Source organism: Athene cunicularia, assembly GCF_003259725.1.
Source record: "Athene cunicularia isolate RWA chromosome 13 unlocalized genomic scaffold, athCun1 chr13_part1, whole genome shotgun sequence".
Lineage (NCBI taxonomy): Eukaryota > Metazoa > Chordata > Aves > Strigiformes > Strigidae > Athene > Athene cunicularia.
In genome coordinates this window covers 7,785,871-7,793,863 of record NW_020799117.1, presented here as the reverse complement: position 1 = coordinate 7,793,863, position 7,993 = coordinate 7,785,871, and positions in this window count along the sequence as shown.

The window sequence follows — 7,993 nt, the reverse complement described above, 5'->3', positions numbered from 1 at the left end:
AGCCCGGCACCAGACACCGTGGCCCAAGATATCAACAAGTGGCTTGGCCATAGGGCTCCAGGGGGACAATTAGAGAGGAGACAGCTCCTGCCTGCACCCAGCTGCTGTCCCGCACTGCAGGGCAGGGCTTGGGGCCTCCGGAGCCTGCCCGGAGTCTCAGGGGGCTGCATTGCTTTGGGGTATTTCCCCGCAGAGGGGCGAGGAGGGCACAGCCCCGCCACGGCTCCTGCAGCCAGCCCTGTCTGACAAGGCACCGCTGTGAGGGCAGGAGAGGGGATAACAAAACAAAAAAAAAAAGCCTTACTGCTGTAGGGAGATTTACTAGGCTCGTTATCAGCACAGGAAGAGCTGGAGCTTAGGGGCAAATGGGAGATGCTTTGCCTATTGCGGTATTTTTTCCTACCGTTCTCTGACCTTGCTGGCTCATGCAAGCACAGGCCAGCAGCTCGCTCAGCTCCGCGGCTCACTTGCCAGCAAGCTTTGTGCGAGTCACTTTTCCTTCAGCACTCTGCTTGCCAAAGCAGGGGCTGCTCAGAGCAACCATGTTCATTAAAAAAAGCCGTTTGTGCTTACGTGTCCGTGTCTCTAAACCCAGCAGAAGCACTGGCGTGGCCAAATGCTGCTGCCCAGCTCGCCCATCCTGGGGTTGCTCTCCACATCCAGCATGTTTGGGTCCCAGCAGCTGATTTTAACCAGGAATGTGGTTTGTAATCGCAGCTATCACCAAGAGTCGGGTGGTTACAGGCTTTTGTGGGCCTTTCCTGTCCTGCTGCCCACCTGTAGCTTGCACCAGCCTCACCACACTACCCCTGGGTCTGATCTTGGGGCTTATTTCATGAGATCTCAAGGCTGTAGCCAGCCTGGGAATAAGAGTTTTTCTCCTAGTGAGAAGGGATGCTTCCCAAAGATTGTGCTTTGTGCTTTTTTGAACCCCCTGAAAATACATGGGGGATCACAAGCGCGCCCGGGGGGCCGGTGCATTACAGGGGGTACATTCACTCGCTAGGGATGCGTGTGAGAGGGGGAGAAACGACTTCCTCGTCCCGTATACTAAATAATAACATCCATGTGAAGAAAAACAAGGTCTGAGGGAGGGAAATGGACCCACAAAGGCCTTTATCTGGCAGAATCAGAGAAAGATCAGCTGCAACGCGGGAAGCAAGCACGCTGCACACAGGAGACCCAGCCCATCTAGGGTTTCGGCTCTGGTTAATGACACCACAAATTAAGCCTGTCATCTTTAGGCACAATGTTTCTTGCCATTTCAGCTCAGGAAAACAACCATCCTCTAAAACTGCAGTTTCAGAGTGGTGTGGCCTCTGCTCCCCCCATCCCCTCCTGAGGGAAGTGGGGTGCAGCAACTCTTGGGGTGGTGAGGCCGTGGCATTGGGGGCTCACTGCAGAGACTCTCCACCCTGCGATTTAGGCATCACACAGAGCAGATGAGGCTGCTTCCTCCTGGAGAGCCACAACGAGGAGCAGCACCCATCCGGAAGGATCCCAGTTCCCCTTATAAATTGACAGGTTCGCACAAATCCATGGGTAATAATTTTTGCCTGCTTGCACAGGTGTTGGGCTGAGTGCTCCGGCAGAGTCTCACTGGGCTGGGCTTGCTGCATAAGGGAGGCAGCTGCATGTCAAAAATTCACCACCAAAGACCCTGGGATAGAAATATTTGTGCCTAAATCACAGTCTGATGACACTAGCAAAAAAAGCAGCACCATATATATATATATATATATATATATATGGTACACCATATATATATATATACACACACACTATATATATATTTTTATTTTTTAATTTATCTATATATGCAAATATATACTTTAAATATATATTAAAATATCAGGATTGCTGGTGTGTATGTTGCTGGTTTAGGAATAACTGGGATTTTTTTTTTTTTGTGCTTCGGGTGTAATATGGAGTCAGTGAAAAGAAAAGACTTTATGAAGGGCCTCGACACCTCATTGGGGAAAGGTTTCATTTGTCCTGGGGTGAGTTTCCTCGGCTCCTGCATGGGATGGGCCCTTTGAAGAGGCCATGGGAGTGCTGGGGCAAGATTGAAGTGGGGCCAAATGCTGGTCCAAAACCTTTCCCTGCCAAAACTCTCACCCGCAAGCCTTCATCCTGATGGAAAATACACCATGTTGAAGTCGGAGATACTCCACCAGCCAGGAGAACTGGTGGTGAAACATCAGTGGTGGCCTTCGCCTTGCCAGCGCCCACCAGCTTTGGCCATGTCCTGCAAAACGTCCCTGAAGCTGCTCCACCACCCGTGCTGGCGGGTCGGTTTCACTGAGCTTCCCCGGGAGCTGTTGGATTTATAGTATAAAACAAATCTCTCTCTTTTGTCCAAACGAGATGTTTCCTGCAGAAATGGCTATTTTGGGTTGGGTTGTTTTTTGGTTTTGTTTTTTTTTTTTTATTTTAATGGCTCCTAAAAGGGCAGAACTGGTTGCATGAAGCTGCTCCAAATGTTTCCAAGCAAAGTTTAAGAGAAAACTGGAGTTTCACTTAAGTGTGTTTTAATGAGAAAGGCTTGTTTTTTCCTTCATGTTCACTGCTCTTCTTAGGAAACAAAGAGCCAAGACTGTAAGTGTCTTCAGCTCAAAGAAAACTATTTTGTTTCAGATTTGAGAATTGGGGAGGAATCAGCATTTTTACAGGAGAAATTTTTTTCCTTCCAATAAGCTCCATTTCAAACAGTTTTATTCTCCAGAGCATGTTAGGAGGAGTCACATATTGATATACAATAAATAAAGTTGTTATTCTCTGCAGGTCTGGATTCACTTTTCACAACACATCCTCATCCCGTGACTCCCTGAAAGCGAGGCAGGACGATGTCCATGGTGGCACCATGGACCACACTGACAATAAGACAGCCTGTTGCATCTGGGTCTTTTCTCCCAAAAACATCTCCACATTCCCCTAAGCCCATGGGTCTCCTTGAGGCACCAGCACAGCTGTGCTGGGTCCCTGCTTGGGGTGGGGGACAATGAGCCCTGGGGAGGTAAGGTGCCACCCTGCACCTGAAAACCAGGGGCTACTTGGATGATGGGGAGTGAGACCGAGGCAGCTTTCATAAAAATAATTTCATCAAAAAGACATTTTCCTGCACCAAACCACCCGCACTCAGAGCGCTTTGCTGCCCAATAAAAGGGCAGAGGGGGGCAGGTGCTGGGGGGGTGTCCCCCAGCGCAGCGTGGGGCTGGTGGCTCTGCAGCACACTCGCAGTTGTGTATTTCGGGAGCACATTCCAGAGCCGGCGGGTGGACGATCCAGCACCGGGACGGCGGCAGCTCCGGCAAAGAGCCAGAGAGCCCAGACACCCCTCCCAGCCCACGCCGTCCCCCCATACAACATGGTCTTGCATGAACTGTGCTTTTAAAAGCCAGTGTGGTGAGGTGGATACAGCCTGCAGCCGGCAGCGGCTCTGCTTGTGAAAATGTTTTTAACTAAAGAAGCTGCTGTGTTCTCCAGATTCCCCCTTCTTCTCTCTGTCTTCTTTTTTTTTTTTTTTTTTTTTTTTTTTTCCCAAGGAAATGACACAAATAACTGATGCCCAAGCTCTATGCCATCTCCTCCCCCCAAAACTTGCATCCTAAAAAGGAAACTATTTGCAGGCCCAGTCTGATGCCGGCTGCCTCCTGCTTCTGCTACCTCCCATTTATAAAATGGGAAAAAAGGGTGGAAAAAAGCACTAAAATGATTTAAAACCCCCAGCCCCCAAATAATTTTCAGTTGCAAAAAAGAAGTCTTAACAGACGCTTGTTAATTTTTAAAACCATCTCAATCTGCGGAAAACGAACCCAACTTTGAAAAAAGCATCTTGGAACCCTGCTGTAACCTGATGGCCCAGTGGCTGCACGGACCTCTAGGGACGCAGTGGGGAAATCAGAGGAAAACTGGCCCCTCTGCTGCCCTGGGAGTGGAGTAGTAACTCCTGCACCCAGTGAGGGAGAAACCCTGGGATTTTGGGAGAGCTGAGGATAACCAGGATAATAAGGCACCACTAATTGTCCTTATCCTCCTACCCCAGCCGTGCTGGGAAGGCATAGACGAGCCCAGCACGAGGCACCGTGCGCTGAGAACTGTAATTGCCCTGAAAAACTTATAGACAAAATGAATTGAAAACCCCAGGCAGATCCGCATGGAGAGGAGGGTGGGAAGTATGGAAACTGGGACAGGGGAGGTTCAGACTGGACATTAGGAAAAAATGTTTCACAGAAAGCAGACAGTGGAATAGGCTGCCCAGGGAGGGGGTGGAGTCACCACCAGTGGAGGGTCATTTAGATGAGATGATGGGGGATATGGTGTAGGGGAGGACTTTGTAGTCAGGCTGATGGTTGGACTCAATGATACCAAGAGTCTTTTCCAACCTGAATGATTCTGTGATTCTGTAAAATGTGGGCAGGATGCTGCTCCCCGGCTTCAGCCACTCCTGGTGCCAGGACATGGTGCTGAGCCTGCGGCACAGCACAGCACTGTTAGAGCATCCCCATCTGTTTTGGTGGCCTGGGCCACTGTCACCAGCTTTCCACCACACAAAGCCAATTACCTGCAATGTCCGGCAAATATAGTGTGAGGTAGAAGGAGCCCAACAACTGAGGAGGGTCAGTCCCTGTGCCAGGCGGTGCCAGTGGGACAGAAGGAAACCCTTCTTTCAAGAAAAGTGGGATGGTGGCATGACCAGGCACTGGGGAAATCCCTCGTGCATGCGGGGCATTGTGGGTGGGAAGGGCCCCGAGCTCAATCCATGACTCCTCTTGCCAAGCATTGTAGAGCAAGAACCAATGGAGCAAAAGGTGTGAAGGTGAGTCCCCACGGTGGCACCACCAGGGCAAGATGGAGAGCAGAGTGAGCGGGAGAAAGACACATCTCACGTCATGACCCACCTGCCTTTTCCCCACCAACACATACAGGATGACCTGAACCTGCACCCATGTCTGGAGGAGGGGAAAGTTGGAAGCAGCAAGCCCCGCTCTACCCCGTCCAGATCCAGCAGTTTGTCTCCAGCCATGCCCCAAACCAGATGCTTTAGACGAAGACGCCAGGAGCTGCCTTAATAAGCGCTTATGCAATCCTTCTCGCGCGGAGGAAATGTCTTTCCCAATCCCCAGCCATTAGCAGTTGGCTGATGCCCTGGAGCGGGACATTTTAGAGCCCTTGTAAATTTGCTTCAGGAGTGGAAAGTGGACGGAGGAGGGGAAGGTGCTGGTTTTCGTCAGGGACCAGCATCAGCCGGGAGCTCTTCTCTGCTTCTCCCCATAAGCAGAGAGGTCCCACCACGGGTCAGCACCCAAACCTTGCCCCAAGCCAGGGGACCAGGGACAGGGGGATGATGGTGGCACCTCCTGCCCCAGGGTCAGCACCCAGCCCCAGGGCTTTGGAGGTCAGTGCTGGTCTCAGCAGGGAATTTGAGTGAGGAAAGAAGAGGCTTTAGGGCAGAAGCTTCACTCATGCTTCAGTGCAAAAGCTTCTTCTGGAAAGGTCAATTGGGCAGCAACTGGACCAGCTCTCCATGCACGTGGGTCACCTGGGCTGCCAGCCAGAGCTCAGGGACTCATTTTTCCCATTCTCTCTAATTGCATGTCCATGACGAGTAATGTAATATAAGCAGAAATTCCCTTTATGGCAGGTAGACCCTCCTTCCACTGATTTCCATGGCGATCAGACGGAGGAACGGCACAATTTTAAGTAAGACTCGGGGCACCCACGCCAGCTTGGAGTCATGATTTTGGGGCTGGTTCCAGCAGCGAGGCTGCCGGTACCTTCCCTTTGCCTATTGTTTGCATCCAAACCTAATTGCAAATTGACATGAGCCGTCTTTGGGGAGCGGCTGCTCCGCTCTGCTCCGTCAGCACAATGAGCCGTTGTTGATACGGCCGCAGCAATTTTCCAGGTTAATTTATGGCCGCCACACCCCATTAGTGGCAATAAATGTGGAGCCCGGTTTTGCCGAAATTGTGAGTTACGATTTTTCAAATAAATACATTTTCCTATAAACCAGCGCTCTGTTTAGTTTGAATGTTCCTCGCAGACACATCCATCTACATAAAATACACAGGAGAGGAAGCTGAGCTGTGACTTCGCTCTGATGACATAAAAACTTTTGTAAACACAATGTCATTTACAGTACGAGCAAGGAGAGAGGACAAAAAATAAACAGCGAGTGCCTGGCGCATCCCTTCAGGAGCACACGGAAAATTTAATAATCTTTTTTCCATAAAGCTTTGTTTTCCTTTTGATTTATCCAGACAGGGCAGTGGCTGCTTGGCCATAAATAGATTGTATTTCTTGAGAGGCAATGGTTGCAATCATCCTTTATGTCGCCAGAGGGGTGGTGCGGGAGGTGTGTGTACAGAGAAGATGCCGTGGATTGCTGCTGGGAACAGCACAGCACAGCCTCTGCGCGCACCCAGATCACCCCCAAATCCTCCTGCTCCTTCGGTGGGGCTCTGGCAGCCTCAACTCCACTTGGGATTGCTTGTGCGATGTTGTTGTAGGAACAAGCGGCCTGATGATGTAGTTTGGGGGACTCAGGCAGTGTGTGGGTGCTGGAGTGCACAAGCACTGGCACATGTGAGCCCCCCACCTCCCAGTGCTCCCCCCGCCACTACAAGACCTGTGCAGCAAGACACGTGTGGCAAACCCTCCCGGGGAGGAGGGATACCCTGAGTGGGCTTTTGCAGCCGTGGTGCTCACAGCGCAACCTTGGCCGTGACCCTGGGGCTGTGTTCGTTGCCAATCAAAAAGACTTCTGCAGGTTCTCTCCCTTCTCACACCACTGAGAAGAAAATAATCCCCCCCCGAGCAGCAACACACACACAGCCAGCCCCACGCACTGCTCCTTGAATCAGACTCTGCTTGTGCCTCAGTTTCCCAAGGCTTTTTGCAACCGTTCACCCTCAGGCCTTCAGGAGCAGAACTGTTAGGAAGGTGCTGAGTGATTATTATTGCATTATTTCAGGCGAGTGCTATAAATACCCAGGGGCACCTTTAGACACAACCCAGCTGCCCGGGGGAGCTGGCTCAGCCCCGCTCTGCGCCTGCGGAGGCTGTCGGAGTGGGGATCCAAGGCAGCGGCTGGGTACGGAGGTACCTCGGGGCACAACCTGATGGGAGGGACATCGGGGGGGCTGCAGGGTGTCAGGACTGGGATCTTCCCAGCTGCACCCTGGAGTTGCGGCAGAGCCTGGGGCGGGGGGGATGCGGCAGCAGGAGGGTGCCGGGATGCTGCAGGGAGCCGCTAGCAGGGAAGACAAGGGGAATATTTTACGGGGCTGCAATGTAAACAGGACTGGAGCAGAGCCCCTTTTTATGGAGTCCCTGTCCTGCCAGGGCATCTGCCAAGGCCCTGATTTACACTCCTATTTAGATAAGGGAGCCGGAGGGGGGGAGCAGAGCTGGCGTCAAAGTCACAGGACACCCCGGGCTGCCGCTCACTGGGTGCTGATAAGGAGGTGGCCGAGTGGCCGGGGCCAAAAGCACAGCCCCCGTCCCAGGGCAGGGGATAGGTGGCTCCTGCTGGGTTGGGGGTGCTGGAGGGCTGCGGAAATCCGGGATAACATCACCCCCTGACATGCAGCACCGGACCCCTCGCCATCACGCAGCCATGAGGGCAGGGAATCGTTCTCTGGGACGGATTTGAAGGAAAACAGGTGGAGAGAAACGAGGTTCCTCCCGCCATGCCAGCCATAAATCACCTAATCCAAACCGCTCGGTGTTTTCCCCCCCGCGTGAGCGGGGAGATGTAAAATTAAAGAAACTCACCAAAAGTTTGAGAAGTGCTAAATTTGGACGCCATGACAAAGGCAGTCTGGTTTGATTTAGAAGGTGTCGGCGTGAAAAGGGCTCCGGTTTTATTATTTTATTAAAACACGAAAGATTAGAACGATTTTCCAAAGGAAAATCAACCCACTGGTCACACTATTTGCTCAGCTGAGCACTTCCAAACTGCGCAAGGTCCAGGGACCTCTGGTGGGGG